This window comes from Numida meleagris, chromosome 12, assembly GCF_002078875.1.
Source record: "Numida meleagris isolate 19003 breed g44 Domestic line chromosome 12, NumMel1.0, whole genome shotgun sequence".
Taxonomy (NCBI): domain Eukaryota; kingdom Metazoa; phylum Chordata; class Aves; order Galliformes; family Numididae; genus Numida; species Numida meleagris.
In genome coordinates, this window is record NC_034420.1 from 11,945,819 (window position 1) to 11,966,592 (window position 20,774).

The 20,774-nt window shown below is 42.0% G+C and overlaps 1 protein-coding gene across 1 annotated transcript in view; it reads right to left on the reverse strand.

The window, feature by feature from the left end:
- The window catches only part of GRIA1 (glutamate ionotropic receptor AMPA type subunit 1), a 169,978-nt gene extending 154,140 nt beyond the window's left edge, over positions 1-15,838 (reverse strand). Inside the window, exon 1 of the mRNA XM_021410522.1 lies at positions 15,631-15,838. The gene's annotated coding sequence lies outside the window, so the exon portion shown is untranslated. The remainder of the gene's footprint in view (positions 1-15,630) is intronic.

Below are 20,774 nucleotides of genomic sequence, written 5' to 3' on the forward strand. Positions count from 1 at the left end.
GCTAATTATCGTACCATTTGTTAAAAAGACACTTGCACAACCCCTCAATTCCATGAAATGACAGCAAATTGCTGCAGCAGGAGCAGTGAAAAGAAAACTGTTCCCCCTTTAAACAAAATTCATGGTGATCTAAAAGGACAAGGAAAAAAAAAATCAATGTATTATTCACCAAAGAACATATTCTGTTATCCTGAGTAAACACAGCATCAGTTCTCAAAGCCTGTCTGGAACAGCAGGGAAAGGAGCTCACAGGATAACAGGTATTTATGTGATGCTTTTAAAAAAAAAAAATCAGGCATCATGATGTGTGTCATGAGTCTGAATAGGAAGTTTGAGGGGTTTTTTTTTTTGTTAAAAATTTTGGATTACATTTGAATTTGGAGGTTTTGTGCAATGCTGGTTTGCAGTTCTAGGTCAGAATTATACTGTGACATTGATTAATTAGGTTACAACCAACTCCTCTTTTGTTTTACTTTAATGCACCAGCCTGAACACTGCAGTGGCTCCGCTGATTCACAAGGAGGTTGTACATCACTGGGGCACTGACATCTGGTAGGGAAGCGAGGCAGATGGATAAGGGTGGCAACAGTTTTACACATCTAATTTTAATCTGCTGCCACAAGCCTGCAAAGACCCAAAATGACTTATGCATTGCCTGGCCACAGTGAAATGGGCAAAGGGGTACAACTTCCTTTGTGTGAAAGCAATCATAACAAGATGTGAGTTTATGTTGGTATCGATTGGACGTGGGGCAGGAGCAATCAATTACTCCCAGAAAGATGCTAAAGCAGCATATCCGCTCACCTGGCACAACTCTGTTATTGAAGAACAGTTATAAAAAGCAAAACAGAGTCACTGTTCACAAAAACAAACATTTTTCCATGATGTTTAATAAAGGTATTTTCAGATATAGAAGAAAGATCAGAGCTTACTTTTTTAGCAGGGTGGTGACTGAGCCTTTACAGACTTGAAAGGCACCATAAGCAATTAGATCCTATACAAAAACGTTACTCAAATGAATCCACATAATGCTCATATTTTAAGCTCTTAGTCTTCAACGTCTTGAGGGTTTTGCTTGTGTTTTCTCCTGTTTGTTTAGCATTTTATTTATATGTATATATTTTTTAAATGTGAGCTTTTTCAGTATACTTGCAGCAGTCAGAATCAAAATGAGAAGTTCCAACGCAAGACCCGTTTCATTGTTCTGCAGGTATGATTCATGGATGTCTACAGCTACAGGAACTATTGCACATACAGAAGTGTAATAAAAGATAGAAGTTCCGCAGCACTGCAAAAATCTTAGTTGGAGTGGCACTGCACTCCTGAGATGATCAGCACATTTAAACCCTTTATGTGCAACACAAGCTGGTTAAATAATGGTCTCTTTTCTGTACTCTACAGCTCGACACAAGATATTAGATAAAGACTAGAATACACATTTTTTGCTACTCCTCCCCCAGCATCTGCATTTGTACACAATTCAGACCTCAAAATTGATGTCTCATGCAGCAGCCTTGACTGTAACTCTTCGGCACTGCATTTGATATCTGCATATTGTCTAGCAAATTTGATGCAAGAAATATCTGCACCTTGTAATACTAAGCCTCATGATTTCCACTAGATCCCAGAAAATTGCTTCATTTAGCATACATTTAATTATTTGACAAAACCCATCTGCATTTACAAAGGAAGCTTTTTGGTCTTCAGGTACAGCAGACACTGCCAGATATCCAAGAAATAAAAACAGTCCACGAACTTGCATACACATACGTGCTGTTGTACAAATTGCTTCCACTACCAGAATACCTAAACAAGTGGAATTTTGCAGGTGCTTCTGTATGAAAATAATTTAAATCAGTGCATTCCTCCTGCTAAACCCAATGCATAACAAGCAAAGCCAATCCCTGCCTTCTGCATTTAGCTGTGTTGTCACTTACACAGATAGCATTTAATAGCCTAAGAAGGAAATGTTTTATTCAGGAAGACACATTTTAATCCATCAACATATTAAGTGAAGCTAATGTGTCATTTTTTTCCGCAGTGTGGAGCAAAAAATTAATTCTTTGATTCATTGAAACTGATACAGTTTTTGCTTTGTGTTTGTAAATAATTGATGGCAATAACACTTCAACACCACTAAATACAAATGGGCTCTGAGCAAGCATTTCAGATGGATGCCGTTACTGGATGCATAGTTCCCCAAACTCAGTGGAACTGCTCCCAGCTCTGGATTCTGTCACAGTATTGCAGTGGAAGGGGAAAATCTGCAGCAGTCTCATGCAAATTTAAAATAAGGAGATTTACTAAATGAAACATGCTTAAAAATCCATCAGCGGCCCAGTTTTATCCCTTCTGATAGTTGATTCATTTTATTCAGTGATGTCTTATTTTGTCCTCTGCATACTGAATACTTTGTAATAATAGAAACATTGAAAAAGTATGTTATCATCATAGCCTAAGGATAAGAGAGACAAAACTCACAGGGAAAAGTTATACATTTTATTAAACTAAGTGTTACAGTTAGAAAAAATACACTAGCTTTCACAGAGACCTTAATCATTGTTACTCCATAGAAGCTGGCTGCCCTTTCCATTTGCACTCTTGGAAGCAAGAATGGGGGTAGAGGCATAAGAGTTGACACAACTACTGTTAACAGCCCGCACTGAATGAGATCCTTATTCCCATCATCAATTTTCTAGACTTAATCCAGTACTAACCCCCAAACAAAACTCTCCAGATGCAAGGTTACCTGCTCGCTATCACTCCAGAAATGGAGGCAATGCATTTATACGCAGATGCACACAGCAAAATGTTACTCCTATGATTAATTTCACACAGAGACATCTCCTTAATGGGGCAGTGGAAAAGGGTGTTACACCCATGCACTGCAGTTGTCTGGCACTCACTATTTGCCTCAGTTTCTCATTTCAGAAAGTTAACACCACACTTCTTAGAAGCATTGCAAAAATAATTACACTAAAGATACTGGGGAAATCCAATAGCTCTGGATCTGCTAGGGGCTTCCTCAGGTCACTGCAGGATCCCTTGCAATACAAAAGCCTTTTCCAGAGGGGTCGATTTCTGTATGTTGCTGGAGTAGTAAAGAATGTTTTCACTAATTAACCTTTGCGATCATTTATATGTTTCATTGACAAGGCAAATAATGAGGTTATTCAACACCAAATAAAGGACTGAGAATGAACATGTGTTACCCATCTGAAACCCAGAGTGCTGTTTGCTGAGCTTGCAGGAACTGCGGGTTGTTCAGCAGGAGCACACTTGGCCATGACTGGCGGTGGCTGAGGGAGGAGTTCCCCATACAGCTCTGTGCCCATCCATGTGTGTGACATTGGGAGCAACAGCACTATCCCCAGCAGCAAGTGACAGACAGACAACTGTAGATATGAGAGGTCACCATAACACATTGCCCACGCTCCAGACATGGGCACAAAGGTAAGACAGCAGGAAAAAAGCAGGTCCTGAAAGAGGCTGTCCTGCTGCACCCTGTTTTTAAAGCTTTAGCAGGGATTTGATTTTATCCTTGACCACAAGCATGAAATTAGGTTAGATCCTAACACCCTGAACAGCCAATGCTGGAATTTAAGACAGATGTCGAAACTCCGTGATGTGAACTGGCAAGTGGCTGCATTGTACAAATGACTGTAAACAAGGGCTGATGTGGAGATGGGAGCAGGTTAGGCCTGGAGAAATTCAGCCCTGAGCATACTGAAAAACTGTACCAGATGCTCCGAGCCAGCTCATCTCCAGTTTACATCTGCAGCTTTGGCCTTTGCATCTGTTACAAAATTAATTCTTAACAAATCTGTCTTTGGAATTATTCGCTACAATTCATCTCTACATAAACCTGTATCACCCCATCTTAGCAAACAATTATAGGCTGATTTACTTTCATTAAAGATTCTTATTTCATTCCTGTGATATTCAGAATCATCATTTGTGACCATGATTAATCACAGCCATATGGAACAGCCAATGGAGGAAGAAAGAGAGATAGTGCTCTGTAAGTAGGATTACAGTCAGTTGTTTTCTCACATGAAGTTCTTTGAGATGCATTTTGTGATGTTCTGACCAACAGACCAAACACCACCAGGAAAACTTAATTCCATTTAAGGCAGAACTTTACTTCAAGCCCCTTCATTTTCTTGTCTTTTTCTTTTTTCTTTTTTTAAACCATTTGAAATTCTACTTTCAATTATTTCTATTTGCTGACTGGTCCCAAAGTGCCCAAACACAAAGGCAGCTATGAAAGCTTTCCAGGTTGGAAATGGGTTGGTACACTGAAGCAGGAGGCTCAGCTATATTGGGACAACGTTTGCTGCCCTGCTGGCAAGCTGATTTAGTTTGCAGTGTTTATACACTTTCCAGATGTTGCCACTTCATTGCTCAGCCCCCTAACAGACTGTTGATAAATAGTGTAGTGGTGAGATTTCTGAAATCCTCTTCTGATCCTAGTATTGATCCTAATTTCTAATCCACAGCATAGGTTTGCCTCTCACCTCACATTCGTTTCCTAAGCAGCTGCAGAAGTGCTTATCAATGCAGTGTGACACCAAGCTTCATGTACCAGGGAAGCGCTCTGTTGCAGTTTGGCATATGCTGTGATATTGCTGCCTTCACCCCAAGATCTGGGCTGATGTTGACTGAACAGCATACTGCACTTGCCTTAATACCTTAGATCTGTCTACATGAAGCCTTCTGCTGCATTAAGCCTAACCAAGGAGAGTACTGAGGAAGCTGCCCGGCTCATCTTGAGCGTTAAGCCCATACTTCAGCAGTCATGACCTCACATGCTGTAGTCTGCCTTGCGCTCATGTCTTATTCATGTTTTCCATGTTCTAACACAGACATTTTGACTTTCCAGCCCAGCTGGCTAAGTGGGAGGTGTTTTCCCTTCTCTAGTCTAGGTCAAATGCAGAACGGGAGCATCATACCCTGTAACTGGTGAGTCACCAAAGAATACGTGAGACCTTGGCCCAGTTTTCACCTGGTTGCACAGCTCAAGACAATGTAACATCACTGCTATGTGCTATTTGGAAGCTGTTTCTACAGTGCCCACAGCCATATTTCTGAATATAGATTTCACTTTCCAAGTTTAGAGATGCAGTCACTGAGGATTGCACAGCTATTACATGTGCAAATACAGTGGATAATGAATGCAGTTTCTAGCACAGAAGGTCTAGTGAAAGCCTATACTCTATATTGAATTCTATCCCACAATGTAATTTTTGGAGAAGGTTGAACCTGTCAGATGGTAACCTCTATCACAAGATTTTCTTTTTCCCCTCAAATTATTCAGCACCTGCCAAATCCAAATCAGGAATGCTTCTACTGATGTTAATGGGTATTGGACAGTCTTCCATTACCATCCCAGATATATTTGCTGAGGATTAGTTTCCATCTTGTTTGAAAAATGTCAGCAAATATTTAATCAACAATAATAATTTGGATTAAGAGGCAAATGGCAATGAACGCCTACAGAAAACTAGCCAAAGTATGAGTACACGATTCGACACAGACTGGTCAGATTCTGAAGCAGCAATGCTAGATTCTAAAGAGCTATAAAGCTAAAGAAAGAAATTTTTGCAAAAAGGAAAGGGAAGAAGGATAGCTTGTTCCTCTTTCCTCCTTCCCTGAGGTAGAAAGTGCTATTAGATTATCCTTAGTCACTTTGATAAGCATGCTTACATTGTTGGATGCAGTTGGAACATAAGGAAAGGGAAAGAAATATGGAGAAGGAAGATTTAATTCTGTCAGAAGAATTAGCAAGACGTCAAAAGAGAAACAAGTTCTCCTTGCACATTTTTTAGAAGTTACCAAAAAGAAAATCTATTCCAGATTTCAGATGTCCCTGCTCATTGCAGGGGAGTTGGACTAGACAACGCTTAAGGATCTCTTCCAACTCAATTCTGTGATTCTACGATTCTAGAAGCACAAGTCTAATACCACATGCTACTACAAAGGGTTAACAGGTATCTTAACTTTTCTAGCCAAACAGTAATAGTCCTTATTACCTGCATTTACAACAGCCTCAGCTTCCAACACTAGAAAGCTATAAGGAAATAATTTATGCATTTCTAAAATGTTTGCCCAAGCAACATTTCCAGGAAATAATTCTCTGTTCTGCTTATTATATATAACTCTGCTTTCAGAGATAATTGTGAATTATCTTTGATCTCTTGCTGAGAGGTTGCCTGCATTTCAGTGACTGGCTGTAAAGCCTTAGAAGTATTTATTGAGTAGGTAAAGCTGTCAAACCAAGTTCCACCAAGTAGCCTCCATGCAGTGTCCTAAGTTAACTTACTTTATGGCTTTGGGATTTAGACACTCTTTAGTTTTAACAGGAAAATCTTTGCAGTGATAACTTAAAAGGCAGAGGTTTCATATCCTTGAAGAGATTTCATTCAGAGAATCTGCTCTTCTTCCTTTCTACCTTTGCTATCTGCTGCATCCCATTAATCTGTAAATTAAGACAAAAAACCCAATCATTTATGTTGATCCAAGTGTCTTTTTTTCTTTTTTTTTTTTTTAAGTCCATTACTTCCAATTTATCTGCTCAAAAATGGAAAGCTCACTTTGCCTGGCACGGAGCACACAGATCACTCAGCCTGTAAAACAAAATAAGAAGCTCCGAAGCTCAGCTTTTCTTCCATCCTCATTAATTCTTGAGTGGTTAGAAGGTCACCTGAGACAGAAGTTCATATACGATTTTAAACCTTGATTAGAAGATATTTTAGTGTCAAAGTTGAGCAGAAGCTGAGAAGAGTCAGAGAGAACTAGCTGTGAAACACCTTAGAATATGAATTCCTTGGAGCAGAAACCATCTCTTATTACATAATGGCACAGTGCTAGCCCCATGGGGCTGAACTTTGTTGACCTCTAGATATTATGGTAATGCATATAGTTTCTTTCAAGTCTCAAAATCAGGTAGATGAAACTCTGCGTAACAAGAAGTGTTGCTGTGTGTTCAAACAGCACTCAGCACACTGGGTTCCCCAGTGCCCTATCCATACAAATGATACAAGACAAGAAAAAAAGACTTCCCTAGAAATGCCAAAGCAGTGTCAGGAGTCTGCTGCATGCCTCAGGCTATCGCAATTAAGTCAGACCAGGTTCCACTGCCAGTGGCAGGAGAAGGAGTCATGCACTGCATCATTTTTAACCTCCTGTAATTATACAGAATGGGTAAACCAAGCATTGCTTCCAGTGGGGCTAGGAGGAGTTCTTGTGTACAGGCTCAAACACTAGTTTTGGAAGTAGAAGCTTGACACCTGTGTCACCCTACCATCCCATTATAAGTGATGGGATAACCGCAACTGACCTTCCGCAGCAAAAAGGATTGGAGGACCTTTCAGATGTGCCCAAGCCCTATTATTTAGGAACCTATTAGCTAAAGAGCTAAGACTTCCATTTCCATCTGACATTACTCAAGTGTGAATGATGAAAGACAGATGAAGATGAATAAACCCAAGTTCTGCTTTAATAAATTGGGAGTCCAGTGGTGGAGCGAGGGGTATGTCCTCTTCTCAGCAGAGAAAGGGTATAGCCAAAGGACAGAGGTGCCTTCTTTCTCCTCCTTTAATTCATTTTAAACATTCAGAGTTTAGCTTCCCCAGCTGCTGATACTGTAAAAATGTTGCTTGGCAACGTGGTAACAGGGGGGAAAAAAATCTTCAAAAACATTAGGAGTTTTTGTCCTTGGAAATGTACTAGTTCAGCACATCCACCCTCCTACAGATCCATTTTAGAGGAAAAGAGGCAAAAAGATTCCCCCCACCCCCCCACCCCACCCCAATAACTAGTTCCAGCAGCCTTTAAAGCAAAGCTCTCAAAATGGGACAGGAGAAGAGGTGCAGGCACATCCCTACATGGAACTGACAGGCAAGGGAATGGAAGAAGGCACTCAGCATTCACCTGGTATCTCACACAAGATGCCTGCAGACAAAGCAATGTTGCAACTGCACGTGGAAGCGTTACACTTTCAGAGTTCCGCCATCATTTAGGATGCAATCATTACACCAATCTGTTCTCCACACCCAAAAACCAGATGCTCACTAGTGCTGCCTCGTGGGGACATTAGTCTCCTTGAAGAAGCAGCAACATCCAGGCAGAAAAGCAGCAGATCTAAGGACTTGACGCTGGCCTGTGAACTGTCACACAACGGAGGGACTACCCCATTAATTATCGCAATGAATTCCCACTGAAGTCAATGCTTACAGCCATTTTCACTTTACAAGACCCATTGAGAACAGTTTTTAAAGTTCACTGCTTTTCTCCTCCCTGCTCTTGCACTGAAATTCAGAATCACACTCGACCTCAGCAGAGCTATTTCTGATTTATACTGCTGAATCATGATTACATGTATTTATCACATCCATAAGCCAGAATAGAGCCTTACATCCAGATAAGGTGTTTTAGTTCATTCAAGGAAGAGTAAGCGATATAAGTTCCTGCAAACAACACAGAACACAAGTACCAGCATTTTAAGGAAAAATCCCAAAGGGCATCTGCCTTTATCTAGCTAGAGGTAAAAGAAGTTGAACATAGAGTTGTTGTGGTGACAGCACAGACTTTTCAGCATTGTATGGCATCATTTCTCAGCATTAAAATCAACAGACTAATAATCTAGATGGTGGGTCTCAAATAAGATCAGAGTGTAAAAAGGTGTGCCAAGTTTGAGTCACACCTATTGATTCTCACTGTTACTAAAGCAGAAATACACAAGAACAAACAAAACGTAGGAGATTCTGGAGCAAATCCAGTTCAGCACAACATATGCCTATAAGCAAAAAAATACAATTAAGGGAAGGAATGCATGCCTTGACTAGAGTAGTACAGTTAATGAATGGAAAGGCATGGAAAAGCTGAGAAGAGTCAGGCCAAGTCAGTCTAAACTTGGGAAGTCTTTAAGTAACGTGTACAGAAAAAAATCTTCCAGAAGAGATCATTGGAACTCTGCTAACTCAAACTCCTGCTGCAATGCCAATTTAATTAACATGCTTAACTGCTTGGAGATCTCTGAGATTACTCACTGGATTGGCAACCCTTCCTCACTGCTAATTGTGTTACTTTGCAGTGAAAGGAGATGAATGAGTACAGGAGCCCCATCTTTTCCTGCTGAAGGAGGAGAATCGCAGCAAAGTAATTTGACTTTGACATACTGTCTTGTTTTCACAGGTTTCATTTATATAAATAAGCATGTGTGAGCTACCAAGAGCTAACAAGCTGGATGGCAGCATAACGAAGTCCTCCGGTGGATGCTGACGGCGCAGTGACTTGGCAGCACTCGGTGCAGCCACCCGACACAGAAATGCTGAGCTTACCTTCCACGGCACTACACATTCACTCAGCATCATGCATGCTCCGTGCCTGGAAGCAGAATCTTGTGTGTAAACACTTTCCAGAGACTCCTATTAAACAGAAAGTCCCCTGAATGAATTACTGCCTTGTGCACTCTTGTTTGACCATCTCCGGCAACAGAAGGGGACAGAAGTAGGATGGCAATATTGCCGGCATGGACAAGGCCTGAGGTTAAAGCACAGTACTTAAGGGATGACAACATTTCTCCTAAATGGCCTGGTACTCCCTGATTAGCTCATCTTATATTGAAGCTGGAGCAGCCAGAAGGGATATTATCAGTAGCATAAAAAGGCACTGAATGTTTTGGGTCCTTGGGGTCCTGCATGCTTTGAAAGAAGGCCTCCAGCTATGCCAAGGGACAAGCTTGCAGTTTCTTTGACAGTGGAGAGGGTGAGTTTGGACTGGAGGGCTGCCTTAGGGCTCTTCTGTACATACAATCTAAATATAAACTTGCACCCATGGAGTCACTGGAACTTCCAATGCTGACTTCAACCTTAACGTTTAATCTTGCAATGACATTTAAAGCCAACAGTGATTTCTGGTGTCTCCTAGAGATGCACACATCTAAAGGCAACAAATTCCTTGAATCTAATTGCAGTAGAAATCAGCTTCAGAACTTATGCATACAGAGGCGAGGGAGAGCTAAGCAGGAGCCAAAAAAAGCTATTGGCCCCTTTCTACATCTCATCAGCACCCATGCTATGCGCATCAGTTCTCAAAGGAAGGAGCGGGTGTACTCTGTGCTCCCGTTGTCTGATAAATAAGCACCTGGGACACTCTTTCCACTGTGCAAGTTGCCTCAGCTCCATGGAAGTCCAGTCTTGTTATTTAACTAATCTAAACTTGGAGCAACTCTCAAGATGTTTTAAGCACATCCATCTCCAACAGACTCAGCATTTTTATTTAAAAACACCGGTACAAAAAAACCCCAAGCTTTTCTAAGCTATGACTTCAGCACAAAGTTAACAAAACTTATTATTAGAATTATCCCCAGGACATATCCTGCAAACCCCAAAACTCTTGCGCAAGTGTCACTATGCCTATGAACTCATAGCATAGATTAAAAGGACAATCTGGAGACAACAGGAACGTGGTTCTAAGTGAGATCTGACTTGATATTTGCAATCTGTATTACTGTTACAGCGTTGCTCTATGACAAACAAAAATCTAAGCTGAAATCATTGAAGTGGTCTGCCCTTTAGTGCTCTGCTGGTCAGCATATAAATCACATTCACAAAAGTTTAGCTCCAGAAAAGCTCTCATTTTCCTCTCTTAATTTCCTCTAGGAATTAGCTTATCAAATTGCTCAGTGGTTTACTCTTAAGTCTGAATAAGAAATTATTCTCTTTAGTTATTAGTCCTATTGAATGATAAATAATATTTAATATTTCTTATTCTTTTCAGAGTGTAAAGCTTGGCACAATTAGCAGAGGAACATCACCACAAAAACAAACAAAGTTACTCTGATGTTCCAGATCAGGGAAACAGCTATGCAGAGGCATTGATTCTATGATATTTCTCACGTGGCTCTTACTGTTTGGATAGAGACAAGGAGACAAAGATTCCCCCACCAATTACACCCATGCAACACCACCGCTGTAGCACCATGGCTGCCTACAGCAGAGTTTGCTACTGGGGAGAGCCCAGAAATTAATGTGTTTGCAACACATCAGGATTAACCCTGAAATGAAGTCTTCTGCTACAGTTAACATCCGACTTTCTCTTTTTAAAAACGTTAAATTTACAGGTTCCACTATTAAAGATTAATGCTCAGACTAATGCTAAATTAAGTCAGTCCTGCTCCCTTGCCACCCATTGCTCACTTCTGAGCAATGCATTTCCAACATGCTAATTCTTGCATTTGTGCTAATAGTACTGAAAGAACTATCATGATGGTGTAGATTAGGGAACGGATACAGAATAAAACAAGCCCATTTTTTTCTTAAAAAAACTCAACAGTTTCCATGCTACTGCACAAACATACATCACAGCAGAGCACATAGAAGCGATTTCAAATTAAGCACTGATGCAATAATAGAAGTGTGTGTAAGTTGATATTGTCTTGAATGCTTTCACCAGTGAAGTGATGGCCTCTTATTGGCTTTAGTCCTTGAAGGTGACCAGCTTCTGCTATGGTTAGATTACACCTTTGCTTCATACAGGGCTTACATACAGTACAAAGTAAATAGACTGATCAAGATACATGATCCACAAACTACCCGAAGATCCCACCCTTAATTAAGCTTCATTCTATTTTCTGATTCATCCACAAACACCATTCCTACCTGAGGGCTCATTCATGCTACCAGTACAAGACCACTGCTGAGAACCCAGATTACCCATAGCATCACCTACCCAGCGTCAGGGAAACACTGAACATGTACACAGTAATACTCATTTGCTCACTATTTTTGCTAGAAATCCTTAACCTTAGAACACTTTCCTTTACTAACTGCAGTATTTTCTAGGAATAGAAGAGCTCACATTTCAAAAGCGTGCATTCAAATGAGGTATGAGTAGCAGGCAAAACTACTTAGACATGCATTTGAAAGTTGCAAGAGGTGACCACTCCCTACCTCATGACAGCCTGGGCATAGCGTGCAAACAGAGCTAAACATTTTCTACAAAGAGAGGGAAAAATGACAGAAATAAAATGGCCTTGAAGCAATCCCAGTTAAGTGCAGCTTCTTTTAAAGTATAGTCACCAACAGAATCACCCATCAATTTCAGATCTACTAATGGACGCTGCTAAGCATTTCATGACAGGATACTTTCAGAATAAATGTCTGCAGAAATAGTGGTCTATGTTTAAAGGTTTACATACTCTGAGCAGACAAAATATTAAGTATTGACTAACTTATGATTAATACCACATACCATCCAATCATCAGGATATTTGTTCTTCTGGCCTCATCTGAATCAAAGATATTTCTGTACTGCCATCTGCTTTGCTGCTTATTTTGTTATTGCTGTTCAAGCATTGCACTAAGATAGAAGGGATACTCTAGGTATAGCACAGATGTCTTGATGCAGTTTCAGAAGCACAGAGGAAAGATATCCTATGTTGTCAAACAACACCCAGTGAACCCTACACCACACCTGCCTTCTACCCAGAGCTATAGCATTACAGAACTGAATACAGAAGTGTTTGTTCCTGCTTTGAGTTTTGCTCCTTTTCTTTTGTATAGAGTTAGTGTTCAATTTCAGAGAATATACTATGGCAATGTAAGGCATGACACTTGTGAACTCTGGCTTCTCTTTTATTACAGTTGGAGAGACTGGGAAATCCTCTTCAGAAATCCTTTGTTTGCTGGGGCAGGACTTCACAGCAAACAGGAGAAAAAAGGTAGGGAAACAAAAGAGATCTTGGTAGAGGCCAAAATTGCAAGTCACAGTCAGTTCTCAGCTGAAAAGTTCTGAATTCCCTTCCGTTTACTATCCATCACACAGCACAAGAAGATTTCTCCCGGAAGCTCTGGCGTTTTATTACACCGGTCTACTACTGCAGCACATGCAAAACCCAGCAGAGAACAGTGCTCTCATCTCCACAGTGAGATATGCAAAGACTTTGCCTAAAAGATAATACCGAGAGGTGAAAGAAGTGCTTCCAGGAGTTCCAAGAAAGCATTCATGCAAAACAGAAATAGAGAAACCCTCTGACTGCTAATGCTCCAGTGACAAGGAAAAGATTATAGCTGCAGATAAAACCCTCTTGCCAATTGCTGCTGAGAGCAATCATGGCCAAGTTCAAATAGCCAGGAGAACTCTCACAATGAACACTGCCACACCGCAGAACTCAGAGAATGGAAGATTTTCCTGAGTACCCTGCTTAAGTGACACGCCCCATCTTTCAAAGCGGGGAGGTGGGAAAGGAAATCAATGTCCAAATTGAGGAACATTTAGGGAGTAAACGAATAAAGCATCAACTTGTGACAACCCACTGGGCATGCAGATGTGACAAGTCCCCCCAGCAACCATCACAAGCATCCGCTCACTACGCAAAATCACTTCTGGAGGAATCCAGCCTCACCTACTGACCCTCCCAAAGCTCGAGCGCCAGCTGTAACCCAGGAACAGCCCTCAGGCAGTTTCTCTACGCTAACTCAAAGGAACAGACCTGCCTGGAGAATCCACCCCCTACTTTAGTAGCACTGATTTTCTGTTAGTGAAACCACATCTCTGCATGTCATTTTTCTGCAAAGAGAGCTTCTAAGCTGTCAATTCATTGCCATCTGTCAAAGAAGCCACTCTGTGGCATCACCCGGAAAAGCAGCTCCGCATCACAGAAGTCTCAGTGGAAGGAGCCCACTCACCCAGAGCTCTGAGAAGCAAGATTTACTCCAAGTTAGATACATCCCTCCACCTCCACATTTCCAAGCTGGACTTTGCTAATGAAATGCTCCTCAGCTGGGTCTCCAGTGCTATTATTTTATGTCATCTTGAGGAATTACTTGGAGGAAAGTTTCGTAGTGAAAAGAGAAATAAGAATAGTCATAGATTTTGCAGTAGAAATGCATTTTGCTGATATTTCTTATTTTAACTAACGTGCTAGAATAAAGAGTAGTGACTGCTCTAAGCCATATCCACATGACAGGCAGACCTGGGATCTCTACCAGCTAAGTAGTGGGTATGACAACCTGTTCCTAATCAAAACCACATGGTGACATTATCAAGACATCAAGCTGGTGCTTGCAAGCCCTGCTAACAAGAATCAGCACCACCATAATAACAGCACTATGGTTTCAAGCTTGTTCAGCTTGCTCCGTAAGTCTGTGTGTGCTCCCAAGCTCCCTCAGGAGGCTTCACCCATACAGTATTTCAGTATGACAACATCAAAACCTTCAGTGCAAGTGTGACCCAGGGAGAGATGGTTTACACACACACCTCTACGGAACTACGGAACTGCCCAGATGGAACTAGGGGTAGGACACAACACCCGCCACGACCAACAGAAGAGAACAACAGGCTTGTATTCCAGAGATGCAAATCAGCACCGCAGCATGTTTTCACATGCACAAACAGCATTAAAAACTTAGTTTTAGTTTCAAAAATTTTCCACCAGAATGACAAAAAACAGGCTTCAAGCCAAAGAACAAAGCTCTTACCATCAAGCTTTAATAAAGAACAAAGACTATCTATTTCATCTACAGCATTGTATAGAAAGGAATTTCAGCAGCTATTAACTGACTAGTAACATTATAGTTTGAGAGACACATTATAGTGCTCTACAATTATTGCCAACTCATACTAAATTATTGGCTTCTAAAACAGAGATATAAACAGCACTTAGGAGACAAAGACCTGTCAGCATCAAGCTAATCCTAAACCAATAGCTTCCCTGTCTATGGAACAGTCCACTGGAATCCATGTCCACTCCCCAGCAGCAGCCTTTCCAGATCACTACACCATTGAGTCAGCAGTGCAAGGAATCAGAGGTCTCAGGTGGGTGGGCTGACAGCTGTGGTTTGATGATGCGTCATTCAGAGGTGATTTTCAACTATTCCTGAGGAATGTTTACATTCACACACCATCACCAATTGCATTATCACAGCTCAGCTGAGGAACAAAAAGTCTTACAGGGACAGGAATGGGCAGCTGAGTAGGGAGCACCACTGCCAGCGTGCTATGAAGTCATAGCCGCCTTTTAAGCAAAAGTCTAGCAGAGCACAACACTAGGTTATTCTCACCTCCTCAGCTATAAGGTGGACAGCCTAAAGTCTTCCTCCAGGGAAACCCGGAGCCTTAACCCTGCTTCTCCTCAGGGACCTGCAGAGAAGGGGTCAGAACAAATCACTTGCAGCTTGCCTGGTATCTACCAAGATTTCAGCCAACAGGAATTCCAGGCTGGTCTGATAAAAGACAATGAAGGAGTTTTTTGCAGCACTGCCAGAGAACCACAGGATAGCTCATGCCTTATCACTGCTGGAGACTAAGCAAAATGGAATAAAACAGCCAGTACAGATGACAAACAAAGCAGCAAAAACAAATCACTGAGAGCACTCTCATGCCACTCTAGGGTCAAAGCAGAAGCCAAGTCACTGCACACCAAAGCATCACTTGGTACCTCCCCACTTCAAGGGAGGGCCCAGCTGCTCACTCCCCTTTGCACAGCCCACAGAGGGGCCTCACAAACACTGAAGCTCACTTATTTGCAGAGAACCAACAAGCAGGGATTTGTTTAAGCTCATAATCATCTCAGGATAACATAGTTCATCAGTAAGACCCTTAGATTTAATAATAATTGGGTCTTACCTTGCAGCTTTCAGCAGGGTTGACTTCATCCCACACAGAATCAGGACCAGCTGGAGCAGGGCTTTGCTGGGGGTCAGCACCTCACAAGGCTCAGACAGGCACTGCTCTCCTCCTCCTCTCCTGGGGCCCTTTAAAGCTTCCCCAGCACCTCCTGCACCTCCAATCAACCTCCCACCACCTGTGCTGGGCTGCAGGTGGAGGGATGCTGAGCTTAACCCTCTGACACAGGCCCAATGCACCCCCAGGGCAGCGCTCTGCCCTGCTGCCTTAGGACAGGTCTTAGTCTCTCCAGTGGCCGAGTGGGTAAAGTCATCTTCAGCCCAAAAAACTGCAGCAGAAAATGTAATACATGTGGAAAACACAACCCTCCTTTTTTTTTCTTGGCACCAGAGCCACAGTAACCACAGTATCTCAGCTCTGAGAACATCTCTTCAGTGCAGAGCTCAGCCCTGAGCACACAGCGATATAGTGGCTGTTAATCACAGCTTCCCTCCTCCCCGGCCCAGGATGGAAGGTTAAATGCCAGCAAGACCTTATCTCATGCCAAGCAGCCATTTTGGGTCTCCATGAGGGGTGTTAGCAACATAGTGATGGATAAGGGAGTGTTTCTCCCTGGCAAGGCTCTCGATCATGTTAAATGAAGGCTTGACGGGCTTTGCAGCGTGCAGCCTGCTCTGCACAATGCTCTCAGCGATGAGGGAGCTGCAGCTCCACTTCCAGGATCATGGTTTTGTGTTGGCAATAGCTAAAACAACAGCACAAGGCCTTAGAGACAGGCACAAGGTGGGCAGAATCCTTATCAGTGAGATACACAGGTACAGTGGTTGGGAAGGCTGTATTTTTGCTGAGTTTCTGAATTCTTTCATGAGTTTAGAGTGGGTAAGACAATGCTGGTGAGCTGTGCGATTCAGATATTCTTTTCAATATTCATGACACAAGGCTGTTGAACTAGGAAGTTGATTATTATTCTGTGGGAACAGAGACAGTTTGGACAGCTAGATTGGTACCGTTAGAAACAAAACAAAAACACAGCAAAACAAAAACCTCACTACTAAGAAACAAAGAGAAGCTTTTGCTAGGTCAGCTCCTGTGCTTCGCTTGGGGAAAATAGAAACCTCTGTTCATTTAGCAGTTTTCATTCCCCGGTTCTTGAGAAGGCATTTGGGAGGAAATTATGGACACTTTTACTTCGAGGAAGTTTCATTATCAAATTGCTCAACTCATATGGGAAATCTCACACTTACTGTCTCTCAGGATCTCCTTTTGTTTCTTGTATGCTGAGGGAGAGTTCAGCAATCAGCTCACCCGTATTCTGGAGAGATGATCAAACAAATAAAATAGCTCCTCATACCTTAGGTCAGGAGGAGATTCCAAGCTTGGAAGGACTACTTTGGTTCATTACTTGGCACTTTGATCATAACCAGGCACTGAAGATGATGGCTTTGCGTCCAAGATCTGCTTAGACTCATCCATTTTGGGGGTGCTAAGAGAAGGCTGGGCCTCCAGCTGATGCCACTGAGCATTGCTGTTTTAGGAATAGGCACAACAGAAAGGTAAGGGAACTACATTTATCATGCACCCTCTTTCATTGCTAAGTCTCCATACAAACAGTGCCATCAGACTTCACATCTGAGGTTTTTGTTTTTATTTTTTCCCACAGTTATGAAATTAATTTTTCATTGCTACATGGGGGTCAGTGTGGAAAAGTATCAGGAAAGTGTCTAGCAAGACATATCTCTGAATTCTCCAGAGCATCTGAAATACTGTGCTTATGCAGACTAACACAGCAGTGCTATGTGTTATATGTGAGAACATTCCAGTTATCCTGGGAATGGAGAGATGCTAAGAGCGGACCTCAGAGGGTAAAGAGCACATGGGCATGTGAATGAATAGCTCACAGGCCCTCGGCAGCAAATGTCTGCTCTTCCCTGCTCTTCCTGCTGGTCTGTGAAATCAGCTCACTGAGTTCCACTGTTACAGTCCGGTATATCCTGGCTGTTTTATCAGCATTGTGAGATGGTAGCATTTCAAGAACGGTGCTCTAATTGCCCAGTAATGGAGGCTACAATGTTCTTACTAGCCTCTCGCACACCCTAACTTGACACAGTCATTGTTGCTTGTGGCATTAGAACAAAATTCTCAATATTGTTAGCAGAGCATTTCAAAACGTTCAGTGCTTCTGCGAAAGAATTTTGCACAGGTCTTTCCTTTTCATGCCCAAAAGGTTTATGGGAAAGGAGAGAGGACAGCACCTGCCAGCTCCTGCCGGAACCACATTGCACTGGGACGCTCCTGAAAGAATCAGAACAGCATATGTTCCTCCCTTTGCTCATTTATCTTCTTTAGTTACTGCTTACATAGAAATTCACAGGTTGCTTGAGTGCAGTATTTCTTGTGGGGGGCTACCAGTGCAGTAATGAAGTGGATGTCCTGCTCAGCCAACCTTCAGTTATTGTCCCCTGTCTCCTGTCCTTGCAGCCTGTGAGTCTCACAGAAATTGCTTCTCTAGCATGTCTGCTGGTTTTGCCCCTTTATGACCTGGAGCACAGTTGCACAGTCACCAGAGAGTCAGGTTCACATGGCATTGTTTTGGATTAGCAGATTTTCTGCCAAAAGGAAAGATAATAATGAAAAAAAAAAACAACAGGTGGCTGTAGGAGGCAGAAGGGCAGGTGGACTGCAGTGTCACAGCTGAGCAGTTTGGGAGGATTTGCCAGCTGCTGTGCAGCAGCCCAGTGGGACCAGCAGCACCTGCACACCCAGCTGGCTGCACCAGCAACTGCAGAGCAGAAGGAAGTGGAACATACAAGCTGCAGTGAGGAGCTGAAAAGATATACAGGGAAAGAGAAAGAAATGTGCCTAGACAGAAGAACTGTGATGTTCCTGTGTCCCCAGCGGCACCACTGTGGTTTGCAGCCTGACAGAGGTTTTGTGACACGTGTGCTCCAGAGTAGCCACATATATTCAGCACAAAACAGCCTCAGCTGTGAGACTCCTTGTAGGATTTGGGGCCTAGGTATGTAGGCTGATGTCTATACCCAGCTCCTGGGTGGCCCAGAGAATCCAGAGCAAGCTCTGGATAAGATAATGAAACCATGCAGATATAACTTCAATATCAGGGCAGGAGTATGTGATTTAGAGTATGCAGAAGAGCATGCAAAAAAGCTGTGCATGAGGTAGAGCAATGAGTAAAGTTTCTGACTGAACCTCAGAGGACAAGAGCTGCAATAACAATGGCCATGCTTTGCTGGCTCTCTGCAGAAAGGCAGTAGTGTGTTGAGCTCTTAACACAGATGTTGTTCCACCTAATTTTCCTTTCTTTGCACGTTTCTGCTTTTCAAGCGTAACTTGTACATCATAGAAGCTGAATATATGCTCAGTTTTACTCTCAGCCACAGCCTGGAGAAAAATTGATGTTACATCAGAATTAATCTGGAGTACCACAGTGAAGAGAGGCCTGCAATTTTCAGGCCTAATCAAAGTATGTTTTTTCTTAAGAACTTTATTTTTAGTTATTTTTCAAACCTCAGAGCAATCACTGCTTATTCTCAGTGTTAGAGAGCGTTAAAATTATTCTGGTAAAATAAGAAAGCTCAAAATTCTACCATGCCTTGAAATGATATAAGCTCTGTTAAGTGCTGGAAAAGTTTGTTTCTTTTCCCACAGCTTCTCACCTTTATGCACTTCCCGTTTCAGGTGGCTCCATGGGAAAGAGTTATGAAGTCATCATTCCTCAAGGTGCCTTCAGCTTTTCTGAAATGGAAATCCTATGGGAAAGGCTGTGCCCAAAGTATGTCCAAATAGGAACGCTGACAGTTGGACTAGATGATCTTAGAGGTCTTTCCCAACCTTAATGATTCTATTATTCCGTTTTAGTTGAACAATGAGATTATTTTAAAGTGCTTATCCAAATTGAATCTGGAAAATTGTAGGTAGTCTTAACATATTCTTGAAGCTTTCCATTACAATGACACAAACATGACACAGTGCATACTGTTGCCATCTTCCTGTTTGATTGATGATTAAAAGAAGCATCAAAGCTGTGTGACAGTTTTTGAATGCTGATTTTTGTAGAAATTTTTAGAGAAAAATCAATGTTTGTGGAGAAAAATACACTGAAAATGGCTGTACGTTGTGATGTTCTCTGAAAATAATATAGCAGCCCATTCTTCCCCCAACAACCAACAGCCACAGTGAATGCAATATGTGCGGACCAGTACTGCGAAGGTGGAGAATTGCTATTTTAGGTGATCTCATAGGAGCTAATGCCTGTCTTGCTGCAATCAGCAGCTCTGTTCAAGCTGATTGCCTCAAAAATTAGATTTAAGCCAAATATCTCTGAGAACGTGTGCTCTGTGTCTCAGCTGGGAGAAAGTGGCGAATGGTGGGAGGACATGGAGCAGGTGTATTGCTTTGTGAGAACTGATAGCTCAGCGAGGACATCTGCGGGCACTGAGACAATGTGGTGGCACAGGGTGAGCAGCTGCTGGTTGTCACTGGGACCCTGGAGGGCTGCTGGTTTGTCCCAGGTGTCTGCCACCCCAAGTCAGCCTTCTGGGCTGGGTCTGCATGTGTGGACAAGGGAAGGGAGAAGTAAGGATAGCTCAGTCCCCGCTGCTTTCTTGTTTCCTACTTTGTTTTTGTTATTTATTCACGTCATTTCCATGTTCTTTTGTCCTCCACACTAATTTGTTATTCTATTATCTGTGGAGGTGGCTTCCCAACACAATTAAGGAAGAGAAATCAACTTTTCTGACTTGCCTGGGTTGTATTTGTTATGCTAACTGCCTTTTGAGAACTTTTATTTAATTAATGTAGAACATTCGGATGCCATTTTGGGAGGTGCAAGTCTGCTCTGTCTCAGATCCACTGAAATGTTTACTGATCTCCCAGTTGCCTGTATTTGTGGTAAATTATGATGTTTTATGTTTTACATTTGTGTCAAAATCAAAATAATGATGAAATGAAGAAAGGAGGAAAAAACTCAGATTCTCTTTTTTCTTTTTCTTCCAAAAGTAATAGATATTTTCAAGATGGCATCCCTTTTATTTTTAACAGAAGAGAGGAAATTTCCTGGGTACAAATTACATTAGAATGACCCTTGGATGTTTCTTTGTCCTCAGGATTAATTTGCTCTGTTCATG